We start from the raw sequence: 20,543 nt of genomic DNA, 5'->3' as shown, positions 1-20,543 counted from the left end.
TTGCTGATATGACTTGCAATAACGACTGCGCGAAACGCCGCTATATCGTTAGGGGTGCTACGGCAGACACCCTCTCGAGCACCCCGAAGACTTCTTGAGCCCTCGGCTGTGATGGGTTCCAGGCTGACAAAAGAACTGTCGTGTGTGCATTCGCGGACGAGAGAAAGTCTGAGGCAAGTTCGAGTGAACAAGGATGGACTCCTCAGGTCCGTCGTTTCCGTAGTGTAGCGGTTATCACGTCTGCTTCACACGCAGAAGGTCCCCGGTTCGATCCCGGGCGAGAACAGTATTTTCCTGCCTATGTCGTATTGTCCTCCAATGAGCCACGTCGTGTGTGGATCTGCTGCATGTCCCTTCGTTTGCAAGTACCACATTTATTGAATTTTTTAGTTACGATGGCAACATCGCTATAAGTTGTCTGTGAAGTAAGGTGCACACAAGCAGTTTCCGTGGTGTAGCGGTTATCACGTCTGCCTAACACGCAGAAGGTCCCCGGTTCGATCCCGGGCGGAAACACTTTTTCATCACTTTAAGCAAGACGTACTAACATGCATCTGCTACCATCTGTACCCGAAACCTTCGTAATCGCCTTCACGCGTCGGACCCGAGTGTCAATTGCTCACATCGAATAAGAAATTCATTTGATATTGACGGCGATCTTTTTGCGCTGACTCAGCCACTGACGTGCGATCAGTTTGCACAAAACGCTAGGGCTCGTCCGGGATTTGAACCCGGGACCTCCTGCACCCTAAGCAGGAATCATACCCCTAGACCAACGAGCCCTGTGACACGGCGAACGCCAATTATTCCAGTCCCTCGATGTCGTCCAGGGTGCCCTGGAAGTCTCGTGTACGCTGGCGGGATGGGGGCGGCGCGAATTCCCGCGGTCGGCGGCCTTCCTGGGCTATTGGTACCTTCATGTAGAGCTGCCGCTGGGCTCGCACTGCCTGCTGCTGAGAAAGTGATTGCTTTTGCTGATATGACTTGCAATAACGACTGCGCGAAACGCCGCTATATCGTTAGGGGTGCTACGGCAGACACCCTCTCGAGCACCCCGAAGACTTCTTGAGCCCTCGGCTGTGATGGGTTCCAGGCTGACAAAAGAACTGTCGTGTGTGCATTCGCGGACGAGAGAAAGTCTGAGGCAAGTTCGAGTGAACAAGGATGGACTCCTCAGGTCCGTCGTTTCCGTAGTGTAGCGGTTATCACGTCTGCTTCACACGCAGAAGGTCCCCGGTTCGATCCCGGGCGAGAACAGTATTTTCCTGCCTATGTCGTATTGTCCTCCAATGAGCCACGTCGTGTGTGGATCTGCTGCATGTCCCTTCGTTTGCAAGTACCACATTTATTGAATTTTTTAGTTACGATGGCAACATCGCTATAAGTTGTCTGTGAAGTAAGGTGCACACAAGCAGTTTCCGTGGTGTAGCGGTTATCACGTCTGCCTAACACGCAGAAGGTCCCCGGTTCGATCCCGGGCGGAAACACTTTTTCATCACTTTAAGCAAGACGTACTAACATGCATCTGCTACCGTCTGTACCCGAAACCTTCGTAATCGCCTTCACGCGTCGGACCCGAGTGTCAATTGCTCACATCGAATAAGAAATTCATTTGATATTGACGGCGATCTTTTTGCGCTGACTCAGCCACTGACGTGCGATCAGTTTGCACAAAACGCTAGGGCTCGTCCGGGATTTGAACCCGGGACCTCCTGCAACCTAAGCAGGAATCATACCCCTAGACCAACGAGCCCTGTCACACGGCGAACGCCAATTATTCCAGCCCCTCGATGTCGTCCAGGGTGCCCTGGAAGTCTCGTGTACGCTGGCGGGATGGGGTCGGCGCGAATTCCCGCGGTCGGCGGCCTTCCTGGGCTATTGGTACCTTCATGTAGAGCTGCCGCTGGGCTCGCACTGCCTGCTGCTGAGAAAGTGATTGCTTTTGCTGATATGACTTGCAATAACGACTGCGCGAAACGCCGCTATATCGTTAGGGGTGCTACGGCAGACACCCTCTCGAGCACCCCGAAGACTTCTTGAGCCCTCGGCTGTGATGGGTTCCAGGCTGACAAAAGAACTGTCGTGTGTGCATTCGCGGACGAGAGAAAGTCTGAGGCAAGTTCGAGTGAACAAGGATGGACTCCTCAGGTCCGTCGTTTCCGTAGTGTAGCGGTTATCACGTCTGCTTCACACGCAGAAGGTCCCCGGTTCGATCCCGGGCGGGAACAGTATTTTCCTGCCTATGTCGTATTGTCCTCCAATGAGCCACGTCGTGTGTGGATCTGCTGCATGTCCCTTCGTTTGCAAGTACCACATTTATTGAATTTTTTAGTTACGATGGCAACATCACTATAAGTTGTCTGTGAAGTAAGGTGCACACAAGCAGTTTCCGTGGTGTAGCGGTTATCACGTCTGCCTAACACGCAGGAGGTCCCCTGTTCGATCCCGGGCGGAAACACTTTTTCATCACTTTAAGCAAGACGTACTAACATGCATCTGCTACCGTCTGTACCCGAAACCTTCGTAATCGCCTTCACGCGTCGGACCCGAGTGTCAATTGCTCACATCGAATAAGAAATTCATTTGATATTGACGGCGATCTTTTTGCGCTGACTCAGCCACTGACGTGCGATCAGTTTGCACAAAACGCTAGGGCTCGTCCGGGATTTGAACCCGGGACCTCCTGCAACCTAAGCAGGAATCATACCCCTAGACCAACGAGCCCTGTCACACGGCGAACGCCAATTATTCCAGCCCCTCGATGTCGTCCAGGGTGCCCTGGAAGTCTCGTGTACGCTGGCGGGATGGGGTCGGCGCGAATTCCCGCGGTCGGCGGCCTTCCTGGGCTATTGGTACCTTCATGTAGAGCTGCCGCTGGGCTCGCACTGCCTGCTGCTGAGAAAGTGATTGCTTTTGCTGATATGACTTGCAATAACGACTGCGCGAAACGCCGCTATATCGTTAGGGGTGCTACGGCAGACACCCTCTCGAGCACCCCGAAGACTTCTTGAGCCCTCGGCTGTGATGGGTTCCAGGCTGACAAAAGAACTGTCGTGTGTGCATTCGCGGACGAGAGAAAGTCTGAGGCAAGTTCGAGTGAACAAGGATGGACTCCTCAGGTCCGTCGTTTCCGTAGTGTAGCGGTTATCACGTCTGCTTCACACGCAGAAGGTCCCCGGTTCGATCCCGGGCGGGAACAGTATTTTCCTGCCTATGTCGTATTGTCCTCCAATGAGCCACGTCGTGTGTGGATCTGCTGCATGTCCCTTCGTTTGCAAGTACCACATTTATTGAATTTTTTAGTTACGATGGCAACATCACTATAAGTTGTCTGTGAAGTAAGGTGCACACAAGCAGTTTCCGTGGTGTAGCGGTTATCACGTCTGCCTAACACGCAGGAGGTCCCCTGTTCGATCCCGGGCGGAAACACTTTTTCATCACTTTAAGCAAGACGTACTAACATGCATCTGGTACCGTCTGTACCCGAAACCTTCGTAATCGCCTTCACGCGTCGGACCCGAGTGTCAATTGCTCACATCGAATAAGAAATTCATTTGATATTGACGGCGATCTTTTTGCGCTGACTCAGCCACTGACGTGCGATCAGTTTGCACAAAACGCTAGGGCTCGTCCGGGATTTGAACCCGGGACCTCCTGCAACCTAAGCAGGAATCATACCCCTAGACCAACGAGCCCTGTCACACGGCGAACGCCAATTATTCCAGCCCCTCGATGTCGTCCAGGGTGCCCTGGAAGTCTCGTGTACGCTGGCGGGATGGGGTCGGCGCGAATTCCCGCGGTCGGCGGCCTTCCTGGGCTATTGGTACCTTCATGTAGAGCTGCCGCTGGGCTCGCACTGCCTGCTGCTGAGAAAGTGATTGCTTTTGCTGATATGACTTGCAATAACGACTGCGCGAAACGCCGCTATATCGTTAGGGGTGCTACGGCAGACACCCTCTCGAGCACCCCGAAGACTTCTTGAGCCCTCGGCTGTGATGGGTTCCAGGCTGACAAAAGAACTGTCGTGTGTGCATTCGCGGACGAGAGAAAGTCTGAGGCAAGTTCGAGTGAACAAGGATGGACTCCTCAGGTCCGTCGTTTCCGTAGTGTAGCGGTTATCACGTCTGCTTCACACGCAGAAGGTCCCCGGTTCGATCCCGGGCGGGAACAGTATTTTCCTGCCTATGTCGTATTGTCCTCCAATGAGCCACGTCGTGTGTGGATCTGCTGCATGTCCCTTCGTTTGCAAGTACCACATTTATTGAATTTTTTAGTTACGACGGCAACATCACTATAAGTTGTCTGTGAAGTAAGGTGCACACAAGCAGTTTCCGTGGTGTGGCGGTTATCACGTCTGCCTAACACGCAGAAGGTCCCCGGTTCGATCCCGGGCGGAAACACTTTTTCATCACTTTAAGCAAGACGTACTAACATGCATCTGCTACCATCTGTACCCGAAACCTTCGTAATCGCCTTCACGCGTCGGACCCGAGTGTCAATTGCTCACATCGAATAAGAAATTCATTTGATATTGACGGCGATCTTTTTGCGCTGACTCAGCCACTGACGTGCGATCAGTTTGCACAAAACGCTAGGGCTCGTCCGGGATTTGAACCCGGGACCTCCTGCACCCTAAGCAGGAATCATACCCCTAGACCAACGAGCCCTGTGACACGGCGAACGCCAATTATTCCAGTCCCTCGATGTCGTCCAGGGTGCCCTGGAAGTCTCGTGTACGCTGGCGGGATGGGGGCGGCGCGAATTCCCGCGGTCGGCGGCCTTCCTGGGCTATTGGTACCTTCATGTAGAGCTGCCGCTGGGCTCGCACTGCCTGCTGCTGAGAAAGTGATTGCTTTTGCTGATATGACTTGCAATAACGACTGCGCGAAACGCCGCTATATCGTTAGGGGTGCTACGGCAGACACCCTCTCGAGCACCCCGAAGACTTCTTGAGCCCTCGGCTGTGATGGGTTCCAGGCTGACAAAAGAACTGTCGTGTGTGCATTCGCGGACGAGAGAAAGTCTGAGGCAAGTTCGAGTGAACAAGGATGGACTCCTCAGGTCCGTCGTTTCCGTAGTGTAGCGGTTATCACGTCTGCTTCACACGCAGAAGGTCCCCGGTTCGATCCCGGGCGGGAACAGTATTTTCCTGCCTATGTCGTATTGTCCTCCAATGAGCCACGTCGTGTGTGGATCTGCTGCATGTCCCTTCGTTTGCAAGTACCACATTTATTGAATTTTTTAGTTACGACGGCAACATCACTATAAGTTGTCTGTGAAGTAAGGTGCACACAAGCAGTTTCCGTGGTGTGGCGGTTATCACGTCTGCCTAACACGCAGAAGGTCCCCGGTTCGATCCCGGGCGGAAACACTTTTTCATCACTTTAAGCAAGACGTACTAACATGCATCTGCTACCATCTGTACCCGAAACCTTCGTAATCGCCTTCACGCGTCGGACCCGAGTGTCAATTGCTCACATCGAATAAGAAATTCATTTGATATTGACGGCGATCTTTTTGCGCTGACTCAGCCACTGACGTGCGATCAGTTTGCACAAAACGCTAGGGCTCGTCCGGGATTTGAACCCGGGACCTCCTGCACCCTAAGCAGGAATCATACCCCTAGACCAACGAGCCCTGTGACACGGCGAACGCCAATTATTCCAGTCCCTCGATGTCGTCCAGGGTGCCCTGGAAGTCTCGTGTACGCTGGCGGGATGGGGGCGGCGCGAATTCCCGCGGTCGGCGGCCTTCCTGGGCTATTGGTACCTTCATGTAGAGCTGCCGCTGGGCTCGCACTGCCTGCTGCTGAGAAAGTGATTGCTTTTGCTGATATGACTTGCAATAACGACTGCGCGAAACGCCGCTATATCGTTAGGGGTGCTACGGCAGACACCCTCTCGAGCACCCCGAAGACTTCTTGAGCCCTCGGCTGTGATGGGTTCCAGGCTGACAAAAGAACTGTCGTGTGTGCATTCGCGGACGAGAGAAAGTCTGAGGCAAGTTCGAGTGAACAAGGATGGACTCCTCAGGTCCGTCGTTTCCGTAGTGTAGCGGTTATCACGTCTGCTTCACACGCAGAAGGTCCCCGGTTCGATCCCGGGCGGGAACAGTATTTTCCTGCCTATGTCGTATTGTCCTCCAATGAGCCACGTCGTGTGTGGATCTGCTGCATGTCCCTTCGTTTGCAAGTACCACATTTATTGAATTTTTTAGTTACGATGGCAACATGACTATAAGTTGTCTGTGAAGTAAGGTGCACACAAGCAGTTTCCGTGGTGTAGCGGTTATCACGTCTGCCTAACACGCAGAAGGTCCCCGGTTCGATCCCGGGCGGAAACACTTTTTCATCACTTTAAGCAAGACGTACTAACATGCATCTGCTACCATCTGTACCCGAAACCTTCGTAATCGCCTTCACGCGTCGGACCCGAGTGTCAATTGCTCACATCGAATAAGAAATTCATTTGATATTGACGGCGATCTTTTTGCGCTGACTCAGCCACTGACGTGCGATCAGTTTGCACAAAACGCTAGGGCTCGTCCGGGATTTGAACCCGGGACCTCCTGCACCCTAAGCAGGAATCTTACCCCTAGACCAACGAGCCCTGTGACACGGCGAACGCCAATTATTCCAGTCCCTCGATGTCGTCCAGGGTGCCCTGGAAGTCTCGTGTACGCTGGCGGGATGGGGGCGGCGCGAATTCCCGCGGTCGGCGGCCTTCCTGGGCTATTGGTACCTTCATGTAGAGCTGCCGCTGGGCTCGCACTGCCTGCTGCTGAGAAAGTGATTGCTTTTGCTGATATGACTTGCAATAACGACTGCGCGAAACGCCGCTATATCGTTAGGGGTGCTACGGCAGACACCCTCTCGAGCACCCCGAAGACTTCTTGAGCCCTCGGCTGTGATGGGTTCCAGGCTGACAAAAGAACTGTCGTGTGTGCATTCGCGGACGAGAGAAAGTCTGAGGCAAGTTCGAGTGAACAAGGATGGACTCCTCAGGTCCGTCGTTTCCGTAGTGTAGCGGTTATCACGTCTGCTTCACACGCAGAAGGTCCCCGGTTCGATCCCGGGCGAGAACAGTATTTTCCTGCCTATGTCGTATTGTCCTCCAATGAGCCACGTCGTGTGTGGATCTGCTGCATGTCCCTTCGTTTGCAAGTACCACATTTATTGAATTTTTTAGTTACGATGGCAACATCGCTATAAGTTGTCTGTGAAGTAAGGTGCACACAAGCAGTTTCCGTGGTGTAGCGGTTATCACGTCTGCCTAACACGCAGAAGGTCCCCTGTTCGATCCCGGGCGGAAACACTTTTTCATCACTTTAAGCAAGACGTACTAACATGCATCTGCTACCGTCTGTACCCGAAACCTTCGTAATCGCCTTCACGCGTCGGACCCGAGTGTCAATTGCTCACATCGAATAAGAAATTCATTTGATATTGACGGCGATCTTTTTGCGCTGACTCAGCCACTGACGTGCGATCAGTTTGCACAAAACGCTAGGGCTCGTCCGGGATTTGAACCCGGGACCTCCTGCAACCTAAGCAGGAATCATACCCCTAGACCAACGAGCCCTGTCACACGGCGAACGCCAATTATTCCAGCCCCTCGATGTCGTCCAGGGTGCCCTGGAAGTCTCGTGTACGCTGGCGGGATGGGGTCGGCGCGAATTCCCGCGGTCGGCGGCCTTCCTGGGCTATTGGTACCTTCATGTAGAGCTGCCGCTGGGCTCGCACTGCCTGCTGCTGAGAAAGTGATTGCTTTTGCTGATATGACTTGCAATAACGACTGCGCGAAACGCCGCTATATCGTTAGGGGTGCTACGGCAGACACCCTCTCGAGCACCCCGAAGACTTCTTGAGCCCTCGGCTGTGATGGGTTCCAGGCTGACAAAAGAACTGTCGTGTGTGCATTCGCGGACGAGAGAAAGTCTGAGGCAAGTTCGAGTGAACAAGGATGGACTCCTCAGGTCCGTCGTTTCCGTAGTGTAGCGGTTATCACGTCTGCTTCACACGCAGAAGGTCCCCGGTTCGATCCCGGGCGGGAACAGTATTTTCCTGCCTATGTCGTATTGTCCTCCAATGAGCCACGTCGTGTGTGGATCTGCTGCATGTCCCTTCGTTTGCAAGTACCACATTTATTGAATTTTTTAGTTACGACGGCAACATCACTATAAGTTGTCTGTGAAGTAAGGTGCACACAAGCAGTTTCCGTGGTGTGGCGGTTATCACGTCTGCCTAACACGCAGAAGGTCCCCGGTTCGATCCCGGGCGGAAACACTTTTTCATCACTTTAAGCAAGACGTACTAACATGCATCTGCTACCATCTGTACCCGAAACCTTCGTAATCGCCTTCACGCGTCGGACCCGAGTGTCAATTGCTCACATCGAATAAGAAATTCATTTGATATTGACGGCGATCTTTTTGCGCTGACTCAGCCACTGACGTGCGATCAGTTTGCACAAAACGCTAGGGCTCGTCCGGGATTTGAACCCGGGACCTCCTGCACCCTAAGCAGGAATCATACCCCTAGACCAACGAGCCCTGTGACACGGCGAACGCCAATTATTCCAGTCCCTCGATGTCGTCCAGGGTGCCCTGGAAGTCTCGTGTACGCTGGCGGGATGGGGGCGGCGCGAATTCCCGCGGTCGGCGGCCTTCCTGGGCTATTGGTACCTTCATGTAGAGCTGCCGCTGGGCTCGCACTGCCTGCTGCTGAGAAAGTGATTGCTTTTGCTGATATGACTTGCAATAACGACTGCGCGAAACGCCGCTATATCGTTAGGGGTGCTACGGCAGACACCCTCTCGAGCACCCCGAAGACTTCTTGAGCCCTCGGCTGTGATGGGTTCCAGGCTGACAAAAGAACTGTCGTGTGTGCATTCGCGGACGAGAGAAAGTCTGAGGCAAGTTCGAGTGAACAAGGATGGACTCCTCAGGTCCGTCGTTTCCGTAGTGTAGCGGTTATCACGTCTGCTTCACACGCAGAAGGTCCCCGGTTCGATCCCGGGCGGGAACAGTATTTTCCTGCCTATGTCGTATTGTCCTCCAATGAGCCACGTCGTGTGTGGATCTGCTGCATGTCCCTTCGTTTGCAAGTACCACATTTATTGAATTTTTTAGTTACGATGGCAACATCACTATAAGTTGTCTGTGAAGTAAGGTGCACACAAGCAGTTTCCGTGGTGTAGCGGTTATCACGTCTGCCTAACACGCAGGAGGTCCCCTGTTCGATCCCGGGCGGAAACACTTTTTCATCACTTTAAGCAAGACGTACTAACATGCATCTGCTACCGTCTGTACCCGAAACCTTCGTAATCGCCTTCACGCGTCGGACCCGAGTGTCAATTGCTCACATCGAATAAGAAATTCATTTGATATTGACGGCGATCTTTTTGCGCTGACTCAGCCACTGACGTGCGATCAGTTTGCACAAAACGCTAGGGCTCGTCCGGGATTTGAACCCGGGACCTCCTGCAACCTAAGCAGGAATCATACCCCTAGACCAACGAGCCCTGTCACACGGCGAACGCCAATTATTCCAGCCCCTCGATGTCGTCCAGGGTGCCCTGGAAGTCTCGTGTACGCTGGCGGGATGGGGTCGGCGCGAATTCCCGCGGTCGGCGGCCTTCCTGGGCTATTGGTACCTTCATGTAGAGCTGCCGCTGGGCTCGCACTGCCTGCTGCTGAGAAAGTGATTGCTTTTGCTGATATGACTTGCAATAACGACTGCGCGAAACGCCGCTATATCGTTAGGGGTGCTACGGCAGACACCCTCTCGAGCACCCCGAAGACTTCTTGAGCCCTCGGCTGTGATGGGTTCCAGGCTGACAAAAGAACTGTCGTGTGTGCATTCGCGGACGAGAGAAAGTCTGAGGCAAGTTCGAGTGAACAAGGATGGACTCCTCAGGTCCGTCGTTTCCGTAGTGTAGCGGTTATCACGTCTGCTTCACACGCAGAAGGTCCCCGGTTCGATCCCGGGCGGGAACAGTATTTTCCTGCCTATGTCGTATTGTCCTCCAATGAGCCACGTCGTGTGTGGATCTGCTGCATGTCCCTTCGTTTGCAAGTACCACATTTATTGAATTTTTTAGTTACGACGGCAACATCACTATAAGTTGTCTGTGCAGTAAGGTGCACACAAGCAGTTTCCGTGGTGTGGCGGTTATCACGTCTGCCTAACACGCAGAAGGTCCCCGGTTCGATCCCGGGCGGAAACACTTTTTCATCACTTTAAGCAAGACGTACTAACATGCATCTGCTACCATCTGTACCCGAAACCTTCGTAATCGCCTTCACGCGTCGGACCCGAGTGTCAATTGCTCACATCGAATAAGAAATTCATTTGATATTGACGGCGATCTTTTTGCGCTGACTCAGCCACTGACGTGCGATCAGTTCGCACAAAACGCTAGGGCTCGTCCGGGATTTGAACCCGGGACCTCCTGCACCCTAAGCAGGAATCATACCCCTAGACCAACGAGCCCTGTGACACGGCGAACGCCAATTATTCCAGTCCCTCGATGTCGTCCAGGGTGCCCTGGAAGTCTCGTGTACGCTGGCGGGATGGGGGCGGCGCGAATTCCCGCGGTCGGCGGCCTTCCTGGGCTATTGGTACCTTCATGTAGAGCTGCCGCTGGGCTCGCACTGCCTGCTGCTGAGAAAGTGATTGCTTTTGCTGATATGACTTGCAATAACGACTGCGCGAAACGCCGCTATATCGTTAGGGGTGCTACGGCAGACACCCTCTCGAGCACCCCGAAGACTTCTTGAGCCCTCGGCTGTGATGGGTTCCAGGCTGACAAAAGAACTGTCGTGTGTGCATTCGCGGACGAGAGAAAGTCTGAGGCAAGTTCGAGTGAACAAGGATGGACTCCTCAGGTCCGTCGTTTCCGTAGTGTAGCGGTTATCACGTCTGCTTCACACGCAGAAGGTCCCCGGTTCGATCCCGGGCGGGAACAGTATTTTCCTGCCTATGTCGTATTGTCCTCCAATGAGCCACGTCGTGTGTGGATCTGCTGCATGTCCCTTCGTTTGCAAGTACCACATTTATTGAATTTTTTAGTTACGATGGCAACATCACTATAAGTTGTCTGTGAAGTAAGGTGCAGACAAGCAGTTTCCGTGGTGTAGCGGTTATCACGTCTGCCTAACACGCAGAAGGTCCCCGGTTCGATCCCGGGCGGAAACACTTTTTCATCACTTTAAGCAAGACGTACTAACATGCATCTGCTACCATCTGTACCCGAAACCTTCGTAATCGCCTTCACGCGTCGGACCCGAGTGTCAATTGCTCACATCGAATAAGAAATTCATTTGATATTGACGGCGATCTTTTTGCGCTGACTCAGCCACTGACGTGCGATCAGTTTGCACAAAACGCTAGGGCTCGTCCGGGATTTGAACCCGGGACCTCCTGCACCCTAAGCAGGAATCATACCCCTAGACCAACGAGCCCTGTGACACGGCGAACGCCAATTATTCCAGTCCCTCGATGTCGTCCAGGGTGCCCTGGAAGTCTCGTGTACGCTGGCGGGATGGGGGCGGCGCGAATTCCCGCGGTCGGCGGCCTTCCTGGGCTATTGGTACCTTCATGTAGAGCTGCCGCTGGGCTCGCACTGCCTGCTGCTGAGAAAGTGATTGCTTTTGCTGATATGACTTGCAATAACGACTGCGCGAAACGCCGCTATATCGTTAGGGGTGCTACGGCAGACACCCTCTCGAGCACCCCGAAGACTTCTTGAGCCCTCGGCTGTGATGGGTTCCAGGCTGACAAAAGAACTGTCGTGTGTGCATTCGCGGACGAGAGAAAGTCTGAGGCAAGTTCGAGTGAACAAGGATGGACTCCTCAGGTCCGTCGTTTCCGTAGTGTAGCGGTTATCACGTCTGCTTCACACGCAGAAGGTCCCCGGTTCGATCCCGGGCGAGAACAGTATTTTCCTGCCTATGTCGTATTGTCCTCCAATGAGCCACGTCGTGTGTGGATCTGCTGCATGTCCCTTCGTTTGCAAGTACCACATTTATTGAATTTTTTAGTTACGATGGCAACATCGCTATAAGTTGTCTGTGAAGTAAGGTGCACACAAGCAGTTTCCGTGGTGTAGCGGTTATCACGTCTGCCTAACACGCAGAAGGTCCCCGGTTCGATCCCGGGCGGAAACACTTTTTCATCACTTTAAGCAAGACGTACTAACATGCATCTGCTACCATCTGTACCCGAAACCTTCGTAATCGCCTTCACGCGTCGGACCCGAGTGTCAATTGCTCACATCGAATAAGAAATTCATTTGATATTGACGGCGATCTTTTTGCGCTGACTCAGCCACTGACGTGCGATCAGTTTGCACAAAACGCTAGGGCTCGTCCGGGATTTGAACCCGGGACCTCCTGCACCCTAAGCAGGAATCATACCCCTAGACCAACGAGCCCTGTGACACGGCGAACGCCAATTATTCCAGTCCCTCGATGTCGTCCAGGGTACCCTGGAAGTCTCGTGTACGCTGGCGGGATGGGGGCGGCGCGAATTCCCGCGGTCGGCGGCCTTCCTGGGCTATTGGTACCTTCATGTAGAGCTGCCGCTGGGCTCGCACTGCCTGCTGCTGAGAAAGTGATTGCTTTTGCTGATATGACTTGCAATAACGACTGCGCGAAACGCCGCTATATCGTTAGGGGTGCTACGGCAGACACCCTCTCGAGCACCCCGAAGACTTCTTGAGCCCTCGGCTGTGATGGGTTCCAGGCTGACAAAAGAACTGTCGTGTGTGCATTCGCGGACGAGAGAAAGTCTGAGGCAAGTTCGAGTGAACAAGGATGGACTCCTCAGGTCCGTCGTTTCCGTAGTGTAGCGGTTATCACGTCTGCTTCACACGCAGAAGGTCCCCGGTTCGATCCCGGGCGGGAACAGTATTTTCCTGCCTATGTCGTATTGTCCTCCAATGAGCCACGTCGTGTGTGGATCTGCTGCATGTCCCTTCGTTTGCAAGTACCACATTTATTGAATTTTTTAGTTACGATGGCAACATCACTATAAGTTGTCTGTGAAGTAAGGTGCACACAAGCAGTTTCCGTGGTGTAGCGGTTATCACGTCTGCCTAACACGCAGGAGGTCCCCTGTTCGATCCCGGGCGGAAACACTTTTTCATCACTTTAAGCAAGACGTACTAACATGCATCTGGTACCGTCTGTACCCGAAACCTTCGTAATCGCCTTCACGCGTCGGACCCGAGTGTCAATTGCTCACATCGAATAAGAAATTCATTTGATATTGACGGCGATCTTTTTGCGCTGACTCAGCCACTGACGTGCGATCAGTTTGCACAAAACGCTAGGGCTCGTCCGGGATTTGAACCCGGGACCTCCTGCAACCTAAGCAGGAATCATACCCCTAGACCAACGAGCCCTGTCACACGGCGAACGCCAATTATTCCAGCCCCTCGATGTCGTCCAGGGTGCCCTGGAAGTCTCGTGTACGCTGGCGGGATGGGGTCGGCGCGAATTCCCGCGGTCGGCGGCCTTCCTGGGCTATTGGTACCTTCATGTAGAGCTGCCGCTGGGCTCGCACTGCCTGCTGCTGAGAAAGTGATTGCTTTTGCTGATATGACTTGCAATAACGACTGCGCGAAACGCCGCTATATCGTTAGGGGTGCTACGGCAGACACCCTCTCGAGCACCCCGAAGACTTCTTGAGCCCTCGGCTGTGATGGGTTCCAGGCTGACAAAAGAACTGTCGTGTGTGCATTCGCGGACGAGAGAAAGTCTGAGGCAAGTTCGAGTGAACAAGGATGGACTCCTCAGGTCCGTCGTTTCCGTAGTGTAGCGGTTATCACGTCTGCTTCACACGCAGAAGGTCCCCGGTTCGATCCCGGGCGGGAACAGTATTTTCCTGCCTATGTCGTATTGTCCTCCAATGAGCCACGTCGTGTGTGGATCTGCTGCATGTCCCTTCGTTTGCAAGTACCACATTTATTGAATTTTTTAGTTACGACGGCAACATCACTATAAGTTGTCTGTGAAGTAAGGTGCACACAAGCAGTTTCCGTGGTGTGGCGGTTATCACGTCTGCCTAACACGCAGAAGGTCCCCGGTTCGATCCCGGGCGGAAACACTTTTTCATCACTTTAAGCAAGACGTACTAACATGCATCTGCTACCATCTGTACCCGAAACCTTCGTAATCGCCTTCACGCGTCGGACCCGAGTGTCAATTGCTCACATCGAATAAGAAATTCATTTGATATTGACGGCGATCTTTTTGCGCTGACTCAGCCACTGACGTGCGATCAGTTTGCACAAAACGCTAGGGCTCGTCCGGGATTTGAACCCGGGACCTCCTGCACCCTAAGCAGGAATCATACCCCTAGACCAACGAGCCCTGTGACACGGCGAACGCCAATTATTCCAGTCCCTCGATGTCGTCCAGGGTGCCCTGGAAGTCTCGTGTACGCTGGCGGGATGGGGGCGGCGCGAATTCCCGCGGTCGGCGGCCTTCCTGGGCTATTGGTACCTTCATGTAGAGCTGCCGCTGGGCTCGCACTGCCTGCTGCTGAGAAAGTGATTGCTTTTGCTGATATGACTTGCAATAACGACTGCGCGAAACGCCGCTATATCGTTAGGGGTGCTACGGCAGACACCCTCTCGAGCACCCCGAAGACTTCTTGAGCCCTCGGCTGTGATGGGTTCCAGGCTGACAAAAGAACTGTCGTGTGTGCATTCGCGGACGAGAGAAAGTCTGAGGCAAGTTCGAGTGAACAAGGATGGACTCCTCAGGTCCGTCGTTTCCGTAGTGTAGCGGTTATCACGTCTGCTTCACACGCAGAAGGTCCCCGGTTCGATCCCGGGCGGGAACAGTATTTTCCTGCCTATGTCGTATTGTCCTCCAATGAGCCACGTCGTGTGTGGATCTGCTGCATGTCCCTTCGTTTGCAAGTACCACATTTATTGAATTTTTTAGTTACGACGGCAACATCACTATAAGTTGTCTGTGAAGTAAGGTGCACACAAGCAGTTTCCGTGGTGTGGCGGTTATCACGTCTGCCTAACACGCAGAAGGTCCCCGGTTCGATCCCGGGCGGAAACACTTTTTCATCACTTTAAGCAAGACGTACTAACATGCATCTGCTACCATCTGTACCCGAAACCTTCGTAATCGCCTTCACGCGTCGGACCCGAGTGTCAATTGCTCACATCGAATAAGAAATTCATTTGATATTGACGGCGATCTTTTTGCGCTGACTCAGCCACTGACGTGCGATCAGTTTGCACAAAACGCTAGGGCTCGTCCGGGATTTGAACCCGGGACCTCCTGCACCCTAAGCAGGAATCATACCCCTAGACCAACGAGCCCTGTGACACGGCGAACGCCAATTATTCCAGTCCCTCGATGTCGTCCAGGGTGCCCTGGAAGTCTCGTGTACGCTGGCGGGATGGGGGCGGCGCGAATTCCCGCGGTCGGCGGCCTTCCTGGGCTATTGGTACCTTCATGTAGAGCTGCCGCTGGGCTCGCACTGCCTGCTGCTGAGAAAGTGATTGCTTTTGCTGATATGACTTGCAATAACGACTGCGCGAAACGCCGCTATATCGTTAGGGGTGCTACGGCAGACACCCTCTCGAGCACCCCGAAGACTTCTTGAGCCCTCGGCTGTGATGGGTTCCAGGCTGACAAAAGAACTGTCGTGTGTGCATTCGCGGACGAGAGAAAGTCTGAGGCAAGTTCGAGTGAACAAGGATGGACTCCTCAGGTCCGTCGTTTCCGTAGTGTAGCGGTTATCACGTCTGCTTCACACGCAGAAGGTCCCCGGTTCGATCCCGGGCGGGAACAGTATTTTCCTGCCTATGTCGTATTGTCCTCCAATGAGCCACGTCGTGTGTGGATCTGCTGCATGTCCCTTCGTTTGCAAGTACCACATTTATTGAATTTTTTAGTTACGATGGCAACATGACTATAAGTTGTCTGTGAAGTAAGGTGCACACAAGCAGTTTCCGTGGTGTAGCGGTTATCACGTCTGCCTAACACGCAGAAGGTCCCCGGTTCGATCCCGGGCGGAAACACTTTTTCATCACTTTAAGCAAGACGTACTAACATGCATCTGCTACCATCTGTACCCGAAACCTTCGTAATCGCCTTCACGCGTCGGACCCGAGTGTCAATTGCTCACATCGAATAAGAAATTCATTTGATATTGACGGCGATCTTTTTGCGCTGACTCAGCCACTGACGTGCGATCAGTTTGCACAAAACGCTAGGGCTCGTCCGGGATTTGAACCCGGGACCTCCTGCACCCTAAGCAGGAATCTTACCCCTAGACCAACGAGCCCTGTGACACGGCGAACGCCAATTATTCCAGTCCCTCGATGTCGTCCAGGGTGCCCTGGAAGTCTCGTGTACGCTGGCGGGATGGGGGCGGCGCGAATTCCCGCGGTCGGCGGCCTTCCTGGGCTATTGGTACCTTCATGTAGAGCTGCCGCTGGGCTCGCACTGCCTGCTGCTGAGAAAGTGATTGCTTTTGCTGATATGACTTGCAATAACGACTGCGCGAAACGCCGCTATATCGTTAGGGGTGCTACGGCAGACACCCTCTCGAGCACCCCGAAGACTTCTTGAGCCCTCGGCTGTGATGGGTTCCAGGCTGACAAAAGAACTGTCGTGTGTGCATTCGCGGACGAGAGAAAGTCTGAGGCAAGTTCGAGTGAACAAGGATGGACTCCTCAGGTCCGTCGTTTCCGTAGTGTAGCGGTTATCACGTCTGCTTCACACGCAGAAGGTCCCCGGTTCGATCCCGGGCGAGAACAGTATTTTCCTGCCTATGTCGTATTGTCCTCCAATGAGCCACGTCGTGTGTGGATCTGCTGCATGTCCCTTCGTTTGCAAGTACCACATTTATTGAATTTTTTAGTTACGATGGCAACATCGCTATAAGTTGTCTGTGAAGTAAGGTGCACACAAGCAGTTTCCGTGGTGTAGCGGTTATCACGTCTGCCTAACACGCAGAAGGTCCCCTGTTCGATCCCGGGCGGAAACACTTTTTCATCACTTTAAGCAAGACGTACTAACATGCATCTGCTACCGTCTGTACCCGAAACCTTCGTAATCGCCTTCACGCGTCGGACCCGAGTGTCAATTGCTCACATCGAATAAGAAATTCATTTGATATTGACGGCGATCTTTTTGCGCTGACTCAGCCACTGACGTGCGATCAGTTTGCACAAAACGCTAGGGCTCGTCCGGGATTTGAACCCGGGACCTCCTGCAACCTAAGCAGGAATCATACCCCTAGACCAACGAGCCCTGTCACACGGCGAACGCCAATTATTCCAGCCCCTCGATGTCGTCCAGGGTGCCCTGGAAGTCTCGTGTACGCTGGCGGGATGGGGTCGGCGCGAATTCCCGCGGTCGGCGGCCTTCCTGGGCTATTGGTACCTTCATGTAGAGCTGCCGCTGGGCTCGCACTGCCTGCTGCTGAGAAAGTGATTGCTTTTGCTGATATGACTTGCAATAACGACTGCGCGAAACGCCGCTATATCGTTAGGGGTGCTACGGCAGACACCCTCTCGAGCACCCCGAAGACTTCTTGAGCCCTCGGCTGTGATGGGTTCCAGGCTGACAAAAGAACTGTCGTGTGTGCATTCGCGGACGAGAGAAAGTCTGAGGCAAGTTCGAGTGAACAAGGATGGACTCCTCAGGTCCGTCGTTTCCGTAGTGTAGCGGTTATCACGTCTGCTTCACACGCAGAAGGTCCCCGGTTCGATCCCGGGCGGGAACAGTATTTTCCTGCCTATGTCGTATTGTCCTCCAATGAGCCACGTCGTGTGTGGATCTGCTGCATGTCCCTTCGTTTGCAAGTACCACATTTATTGAATTTTTTAGTTACGACGGCAACATCACTATAAGTTGTCTGTGAAGTAAGGTGCACACAAGCAGTTTCCGTGGTGTGGCGGTTATCACGTCTGCCTAACACGCAGAAGGTCCCCGGTTCGATCCCGGGCGGAAACACTTTTTCATCACTTTAAGCAAGACGTACTAACATGCATCTGCTACCATCTGTACCCGAAACCTTCGTAATCGCCTTCACGCGTCGGACCCGAGTGTCAATTGCTCACATCGAATAAGAAATTCATTTGATATTGACGGCGATCTTTTTGCGCTGACTCAGCCACTGACGTGCGATCAGTTTGCACAAAACGCTAGGGCTCGTCCGGGATTTGAACCCGGGACCTCCTGCACCCTAAGCAGGAATCATACCCCTAGACCAACGAGCCCTGTGACACGGCGAACGCCAATTATTCCAGTCCCTCGATGTCGTCCAGGGTGCCCTGGAAGTCTCGTGTACGCTGGCGGGATGGGGGCGGCGCGAATTCCCGCGGTCGGCGGCCTTCCTGGGCTATTGGTACCTTCATGTAGAGCTGCCGCTGGGCTCGCACTGCCTGCTGCTGAGAAAGTGATTGCTTTTGCTGATATGACTTGCAATAACGACTGCGCGAAACGCCGCTATATCGTTAGGGGTGCTACGGCAGACACCCTCTCGAGCACCCCGAAGACTTCTTGAGCCCTCGGCTGTGATGGGTTCCAGGCTGACAAAAGAACTGTCGTGTGTGCATTCGCGGACGAGAGAAAGTCTGAGGCAAGTTCGAGTGAACAAGGATGGACTCCTCAGGTCCGTCGTTTCCGTAGTGTAGCGGTTATCACGTCTGCTTCACACGCAGAAGGTCCCCGGTTCGATCCCGGGCGGGAACAGTATTTTCCTGCCTATGTCGTATTGTCCTCCAATGAGCCACGTCGTGTGTGGATCTGCTGCATGTCCCTTCGTTTGCAAGTACCACATTTATTGAATTTTTTAGTTACGATGGCAACATCACTATAAGTTGTCTGTGAAGTAAGGTGCACACAAGCAGTTTCCGTGGTGTAGCGGTTATCACGTCTGCCTAACACGCAGGAGGTCCCCTGTTCGATCCCGGGCGGAAACACTTTTTCATCACTTTAAGCAAGACGTACTAACATGCATCTGCTACCGTCTGTACCCGAAACCTTCGTAATCGCCTTCACGCGTCGGACCCGAGTGTCAATTGCTCACATCGAATAAGAAATTCATTTGATATTGACGGCGATCTTTTTGCGCTGACTCAGCCACTGACGTGCGATCAGTTTGCACAAAACGCTAGGGCTCGTCCGGGATTTGAACCCGGGACCTCCTGCAACCTAAGCAGGAATCATACCCCTAGACCAACGAGCCCTGTCACACGGCGAACGCCAATTATTCCAGCCCCTCGATGTCGTCCAGGGTGCCCTGGAAGTCTCGTGTACGCTGGCGGGATGGGGTCGGCGCGAATTCCCGCGGTCGGCGGCCTTCCTGGGCTATTGGTACCTTCATGTAGAGCTGCCGCTGGGCTCGCACTGCCTGCTGCTGAGAAAGTGATTGCTTTTGCTGATATGACTTGCAATAACGACTGCGCGAAACGCCGCTATATCGTTAGGGGTGCTACGGCAGACACCCTCTCGAGCACCCCGAAGACTTCTTGAGCCCTCGGCTGTGATGGGTTCCAGGCTGACAAAAGAACTGTCGTGTGTGCATTCGCGGACGAGAGAAAGTCTGAGGCAAGTTCGAGTGAACAAGGATGGACTCCTCAGGTCCGTCGTTTCCGTAGTGTAGCGGTTATCACGTCTGCTTCACACGCAGAAGGTCCCCGGTTCGATCCCGGGCGGGAACAGTATTTTCCTGCCTATGTCGTATTGTCCTCCAATGAGCCACGTCGTGTGTGGATCTGCTGCATGTCCCTTCGTTTGCAAGTACCACATTTATTGAATTTTTTAGTTACGACGGCAACATCACTATAAGTTGTCTGTGCAGTAAGGTGCACACAAGCAGTTTCCGTGGTGTGGCGGTTATCACGTCTGCCTAACACGCAGAAGGTCCCCGGTTCGATCCCGGGCGGAAACACTTTTTCATCACTTTAAGCAAGACGTACTAACATGCATCTGCTACCATCTGTACCCGAAACCTTCGTAATCGCCTTCACGCGTCGGACCCGAGTGTCAATTGCTCACATCGAATAAGAAATTCATTTGATATTGACGGCGATCTTTTTGCGCTGACTCAGCCACTGACGTGCGATCAGTTCGCACAAAACGCTAGGGCTCGTCCGGGATTTGAACCCGGGACCTCCTGCACCCTAAGCAGGAATCATACCCCTAGACCAACGAGCCCTGTGACACGGCGAACGCCAATTATTCCAGTCCCTCGATGTCGTCCAGGGTGCCCTGGAAGTCTCGTGTACGCTGGCGGGATGGGGGCGGCGCGAATTCCCGCGGTCGGCGGCCTTCCTGGGCTATTGGTACCTTCATGTAGAGCTGCCGCTGGGCTCGCACTGCCTGCTGCTGAGAAAGTGATTGCTTTTGCTGATATGACTTGCAATAACGACTGCGCGAAACGCCGCTATATCGTTAGGGGTGCTACGGCAGACACCCTCTCGAGCACCCCGAAGACTTCTTGAGCCCTCGGCTGTGATGGGTTCCAGGCTGACAAAAGAACTGTCGTGTGTGCATTC

General features: G+C 53.4%; 63 non-coding genes across 63 annotated transcripts; 42 read left to right on the top strand and 21 right to left on the bottom strand.

Moving 5' to 3' along the window:
• Nucleotides 1-213: 213 nt before the first annotated feature.
• Nucleotides 214-286, top strand: Trnav-cac. Its single transcript has one exon. It is a non-coding gene; the product is annotated as a tRNA-Val (tRNA).
• Nucleotides 287-443: 157 nt separating this feature from the next.
• Nucleotides 444-516, top strand: Trnav-aac. The gene has a single exon. It is a non-coding gene; the product is annotated as a tRNA-Val (tRNA).
• A 194-nt stretch (nucleotides 517-710) lies between these two features.
• On the bottom strand, nucleotides 711-782 carry Trnap-agg. The gene has a single exon. It is a non-coding gene; the product is annotated as a tRNA-Pro (tRNA).
• A 402-nt stretch (nucleotides 783-1,184) lies between these two features.
• Nucleotides 1,185-1,257, top strand: Trnav-cac. The gene has a single exon. It is a non-coding gene; the product is annotated as a tRNA-Val (tRNA).
• A 157-nt stretch (nucleotides 1,258-1,414) lies between these two features.
• On the top strand, nucleotides 1,415-1,487 carry Trnav-aac. The gene has a single exon. It is a non-coding gene; the product is annotated as a tRNA-Val (tRNA).
• Nucleotides 1,488-1,681: 194 nt separating this feature from the next.
• Trnap-agg lies at nucleotides 1,682-1,753 on the bottom strand. Its single transcript has one exon. It is a non-coding gene; the product is annotated as a tRNA-Pro (tRNA).
• Nucleotides 1,754-2,155: 402 nt separating this feature from the next.
• On the top strand, nucleotides 2,156-2,228 carry Trnav-cac. Its single transcript has one exon. It is a non-coding gene; the product is annotated as a tRNA-Val (tRNA).
• A 157-nt stretch (nucleotides 2,229-2,385) lies between these two features.
• Nucleotides 2,386-2,458, top strand: Trnav-aac. Its single transcript has one exon. It is a non-coding gene; the product is annotated as a tRNA-Val (tRNA).
• Nucleotides 2,459-2,652: 194 nt separating this feature from the next.
• Trnap-agg lies at nucleotides 2,653-2,724 on the bottom strand. The gene has a single exon. It is a non-coding gene; the product is annotated as a tRNA-Pro (tRNA).
• Nucleotides 2,725-3,126: 402 nt separating this feature from the next.
• Nucleotides 3,127-3,199, top strand: Trnav-cac. The gene has a single exon. It is a non-coding gene; the product is annotated as a tRNA-Val (tRNA).
• Nucleotides 3,200-3,356: 157 nt separating this feature from the next.
• Nucleotides 3,357-3,429, top strand: Trnav-aac. The gene has a single exon. It is a non-coding gene; the product is annotated as a tRNA-Val (tRNA).
• Nucleotides 3,430-3,623: 194 nt separating this feature from the next.
• On the bottom strand, nucleotides 3,624-3,695 carry Trnap-agg. Its single transcript has one exon. It is a non-coding gene; the product is annotated as a tRNA-Pro (tRNA).
• Nucleotides 3,696-4,097: 402 nt separating this feature from the next.
• On the top strand, nucleotides 4,098-4,170 carry Trnav-cac. The gene has a single exon. It is a non-coding gene; the product is annotated as a tRNA-Val (tRNA).
• A 157-nt stretch (nucleotides 4,171-4,327) lies between these two features.
• Nucleotides 4,328-4,400, top strand: Trnav-aac. Its single transcript has one exon. It is a non-coding gene; the product is annotated as a tRNA-Val (tRNA).
• Nucleotides 4,401-4,594: 194 nt separating this feature from the next.
• Trnap-agg lies at nucleotides 4,595-4,666 on the bottom strand. Its single transcript has one exon. It is a non-coding gene; the product is annotated as a tRNA-Pro (tRNA).
• A 402-nt stretch (nucleotides 4,667-5,068) lies between these two features.
• Trnav-cac lies at nucleotides 5,069-5,141 on the top strand. Its single transcript has one exon. It is a non-coding gene; the product is annotated as a tRNA-Val (tRNA).
• Nucleotides 5,142-5,298: 157 nt separating this feature from the next.
• Trnav-aac lies at nucleotides 5,299-5,371 on the top strand. Its single transcript has one exon. It is a non-coding gene; the product is annotated as a tRNA-Val (tRNA).
• A 194-nt stretch (nucleotides 5,372-5,565) lies between these two features.
• Trnap-agg lies at nucleotides 5,566-5,637 on the bottom strand. The gene has a single exon. It is a non-coding gene; the product is annotated as a tRNA-Pro (tRNA).
• A 402-nt stretch (nucleotides 5,638-6,039) lies between these two features.
• On the top strand, nucleotides 6,040-6,112 carry Trnav-cac. The gene has a single exon. It is a non-coding gene; the product is annotated as a tRNA-Val (tRNA).
• Nucleotides 6,113-6,269: 157 nt separating this feature from the next.
• Nucleotides 6,270-6,342, top strand: Trnav-aac. The gene has a single exon. It is a non-coding gene; the product is annotated as a tRNA-Val (tRNA).
• A 194-nt stretch (nucleotides 6,343-6,536) lies between these two features.
• Trnap-agg lies at nucleotides 6,537-6,608 on the bottom strand. The gene has a single exon. It is a non-coding gene; the product is annotated as a tRNA-Pro (tRNA).
• A 402-nt stretch (nucleotides 6,609-7,010) lies between these two features.
• On the top strand, nucleotides 7,011-7,083 carry Trnav-cac. The gene has a single exon. It is a non-coding gene; the product is annotated as a tRNA-Val (tRNA).
• Nucleotides 7,084-7,240: 157 nt separating this feature from the next.
• Trnav-aac lies at nucleotides 7,241-7,313 on the top strand. Its single transcript has one exon. It is a non-coding gene; the product is annotated as a tRNA-Val (tRNA).
• Nucleotides 7,314-7,507: 194 nt separating this feature from the next.
• Trnap-agg lies at nucleotides 7,508-7,579 on the bottom strand. The gene has a single exon. It is a non-coding gene; the product is annotated as a tRNA-Pro (tRNA).
• Nucleotides 7,580-7,981: 402 nt separating this feature from the next.
• Nucleotides 7,982-8,054, top strand: Trnav-cac. The gene has a single exon. It is a non-coding gene; the product is annotated as a tRNA-Val (tRNA).
• A 157-nt stretch (nucleotides 8,055-8,211) lies between these two features.
• On the top strand, nucleotides 8,212-8,284 carry Trnav-aac. The gene has a single exon. It is a non-coding gene; the product is annotated as a tRNA-Val (tRNA).
• Nucleotides 8,285-8,478: 194 nt separating this feature from the next.
• Trnap-agg lies at nucleotides 8,479-8,550 on the bottom strand. Its single transcript has one exon. It is a non-coding gene; the product is annotated as a tRNA-Pro (tRNA).
• Nucleotides 8,551-8,952: 402 nt separating this feature from the next.
• Trnav-cac lies at nucleotides 8,953-9,025 on the top strand. Its single transcript has one exon. It is a non-coding gene; the product is annotated as a tRNA-Val (tRNA).
• Nucleotides 9,026-9,182: 157 nt separating this feature from the next.
• Trnav-aac lies at nucleotides 9,183-9,255 on the top strand. Its single transcript has one exon. It is a non-coding gene; the product is annotated as a tRNA-Val (tRNA).
• Nucleotides 9,256-9,449: 194 nt separating this feature from the next.
• Trnap-agg lies at nucleotides 9,450-9,521 on the bottom strand. The gene has a single exon. It is a non-coding gene; the product is annotated as a tRNA-Pro (tRNA).
• A 402-nt stretch (nucleotides 9,522-9,923) lies between these two features.
• Trnav-cac lies at nucleotides 9,924-9,996 on the top strand. The gene has a single exon. It is a non-coding gene; the product is annotated as a tRNA-Val (tRNA).
• A 157-nt stretch (nucleotides 9,997-10,153) lies between these two features.
• Trnav-aac lies at nucleotides 10,154-10,226 on the top strand. The gene has a single exon. It is a non-coding gene; the product is annotated as a tRNA-Val (tRNA).
• A 194-nt stretch (nucleotides 10,227-10,420) lies between these two features.
• Nucleotides 10,421-10,492, bottom strand: Trnap-agg. Its single transcript has one exon. It is a non-coding gene; the product is annotated as a tRNA-Pro (tRNA).
• Nucleotides 10,493-10,894: 402 nt separating this feature from the next.
• On the top strand, nucleotides 10,895-10,967 carry Trnav-cac. The gene has a single exon. It is a non-coding gene; the product is annotated as a tRNA-Val (tRNA).
• Nucleotides 10,968-11,124: 157 nt separating this feature from the next.
• Trnav-aac lies at nucleotides 11,125-11,197 on the top strand. Its single transcript has one exon. It is a non-coding gene; the product is annotated as a tRNA-Val (tRNA).
• A 194-nt stretch (nucleotides 11,198-11,391) lies between these two features.
• On the bottom strand, nucleotides 11,392-11,463 carry Trnap-agg. Its single transcript has one exon. It is a non-coding gene; the product is annotated as a tRNA-Pro (tRNA).
• Nucleotides 11,464-11,865: 402 nt separating this feature from the next.
• On the top strand, nucleotides 11,866-11,938 carry Trnav-cac. Its single transcript has one exon. It is a non-coding gene; the product is annotated as a tRNA-Val (tRNA).
• Nucleotides 11,939-12,095: 157 nt separating this feature from the next.
• Trnav-aac lies at nucleotides 12,096-12,168 on the top strand. Its single transcript has one exon. It is a non-coding gene; the product is annotated as a tRNA-Val (tRNA).
• Nucleotides 12,169-12,362: 194 nt separating this feature from the next.
• On the bottom strand, nucleotides 12,363-12,434 carry Trnap-agg. The gene has a single exon. It is a non-coding gene; the product is annotated as a tRNA-Pro (tRNA).
• Nucleotides 12,435-12,836: 402 nt separating this feature from the next.
• On the top strand, nucleotides 12,837-12,909 carry Trnav-cac. Its single transcript has one exon. It is a non-coding gene; the product is annotated as a tRNA-Val (tRNA).
• Nucleotides 12,910-13,066: 157 nt separating this feature from the next.
• On the top strand, nucleotides 13,067-13,139 carry Trnav-aac. Its single transcript has one exon. It is a non-coding gene; the product is annotated as a tRNA-Val (tRNA).
• A 194-nt stretch (nucleotides 13,140-13,333) lies between these two features.
• On the bottom strand, nucleotides 13,334-13,405 carry Trnap-agg. The gene has a single exon. It is a non-coding gene; the product is annotated as a tRNA-Pro (tRNA).
• A 402-nt stretch (nucleotides 13,406-13,807) lies between these two features.
• On the top strand, nucleotides 13,808-13,880 carry Trnav-cac. Its single transcript has one exon. It is a non-coding gene; the product is annotated as a tRNA-Val (tRNA).
• A 157-nt stretch (nucleotides 13,881-14,037) lies between these two features.
• Nucleotides 14,038-14,110, top strand: Trnav-aac. The gene has a single exon. It is a non-coding gene; the product is annotated as a tRNA-Val (tRNA).
• Nucleotides 14,111-14,304: 194 nt separating this feature from the next.
• Trnap-agg lies at nucleotides 14,305-14,376 on the bottom strand. Its single transcript has one exon. It is a non-coding gene; the product is annotated as a tRNA-Pro (tRNA).
• Nucleotides 14,377-14,778: 402 nt separating this feature from the next.
• Trnav-cac lies at nucleotides 14,779-14,851 on the top strand. The gene has a single exon. It is a non-coding gene; the product is annotated as a tRNA-Val (tRNA).
• A 157-nt stretch (nucleotides 14,852-15,008) lies between these two features.
• On the top strand, nucleotides 15,009-15,081 carry Trnav-aac. The gene has a single exon. It is a non-coding gene; the product is annotated as a tRNA-Val (tRNA).
• Nucleotides 15,082-15,275: 194 nt separating this feature from the next.
• Trnap-agg lies at nucleotides 15,276-15,347 on the bottom strand. The gene has a single exon. It is a non-coding gene; the product is annotated as a tRNA-Pro (tRNA).
• Nucleotides 15,348-15,749: 402 nt separating this feature from the next.
• Trnav-cac lies at nucleotides 15,750-15,822 on the top strand. The gene has a single exon. It is a non-coding gene; the product is annotated as a tRNA-Val (tRNA).
• Nucleotides 15,823-15,979: 157 nt separating this feature from the next.
• Nucleotides 15,980-16,052, top strand: Trnav-aac. The gene has a single exon. It is a non-coding gene; the product is annotated as a tRNA-Val (tRNA).
• Nucleotides 16,053-16,246: 194 nt separating this feature from the next.
• Nucleotides 16,247-16,318, bottom strand: Trnap-agg. The gene has a single exon. It is a non-coding gene; the product is annotated as a tRNA-Pro (tRNA).
• Nucleotides 16,319-16,720: 402 nt separating this feature from the next.
• Nucleotides 16,721-16,793, top strand: Trnav-cac. Its single transcript has one exon. It is a non-coding gene; the product is annotated as a tRNA-Val (tRNA).
• A 157-nt stretch (nucleotides 16,794-16,950) lies between these two features.
• On the top strand, nucleotides 16,951-17,023 carry Trnav-aac. Its single transcript has one exon. It is a non-coding gene; the product is annotated as a tRNA-Val (tRNA).
• Nucleotides 17,024-17,217: 194 nt separating this feature from the next.
• On the bottom strand, nucleotides 17,218-17,289 carry Trnap-agg. The gene has a single exon. It is a non-coding gene; the product is annotated as a tRNA-Pro (tRNA).
• Nucleotides 17,290-17,691: 402 nt separating this feature from the next.
• On the top strand, nucleotides 17,692-17,764 carry Trnav-cac. The gene has a single exon. It is a non-coding gene; the product is annotated as a tRNA-Val (tRNA).
• A 157-nt stretch (nucleotides 17,765-17,921) lies between these two features.
• On the top strand, nucleotides 17,922-17,994 carry Trnav-aac. Its single transcript has one exon. It is a non-coding gene; the product is annotated as a tRNA-Val (tRNA).
• A 194-nt stretch (nucleotides 17,995-18,188) lies between these two features.
• Trnap-agg lies at nucleotides 18,189-18,260 on the bottom strand. Its single transcript has one exon. It is a non-coding gene; the product is annotated as a tRNA-Pro (tRNA).
• Nucleotides 18,261-18,662: 402 nt separating this feature from the next.
• Nucleotides 18,663-18,735, top strand: Trnav-cac. Its single transcript has one exon. It is a non-coding gene; the product is annotated as a tRNA-Val (tRNA).
• A 157-nt stretch (nucleotides 18,736-18,892) lies between these two features.
• On the top strand, nucleotides 18,893-18,965 carry Trnav-aac. The gene has a single exon. It is a non-coding gene; the product is annotated as a tRNA-Val (tRNA).
• A 194-nt stretch (nucleotides 18,966-19,159) lies between these two features.
• On the bottom strand, nucleotides 19,160-19,231 carry Trnap-agg. Its single transcript has one exon. It is a non-coding gene; the product is annotated as a tRNA-Pro (tRNA).
• Nucleotides 19,232-19,633: 402 nt separating this feature from the next.
• Nucleotides 19,634-19,706, top strand: Trnav-cac. Its single transcript has one exon. It is a non-coding gene; the product is annotated as a tRNA-Val (tRNA).
• A 157-nt stretch (nucleotides 19,707-19,863) lies between these two features.
• Trnav-aac lies at nucleotides 19,864-19,936 on the top strand. Its single transcript has one exon. It is a non-coding gene; the product is annotated as a tRNA-Val (tRNA).
• A 194-nt stretch (nucleotides 19,937-20,130) lies between these two features.
• Nucleotides 20,131-20,202, bottom strand: Trnap-agg. The gene has a single exon. It is a non-coding gene; the product is annotated as a tRNA-Pro (tRNA).
• Nucleotides 20,203-20,543: the final 341 nt, after the last annotated feature.

Source organism: Schistocerca americana, unplaced genomic scaffold (assembly GCF_021461395.2).
Source record: "Schistocerca americana isolate TAMUIC-IGC-003095 unplaced genomic scaffold, iqSchAmer2.1 HiC_scaffold_220, whole genome shotgun sequence".
Lineage (NCBI taxonomy): Eukaryota > Metazoa > Arthropoda > Insecta > Orthoptera > Acrididae > Schistocerca > Schistocerca americana.
Note: the sequence above shows the minus strand (reverse complement) of the source record. Positions and strands in the feature narration are given on the sequence as shown.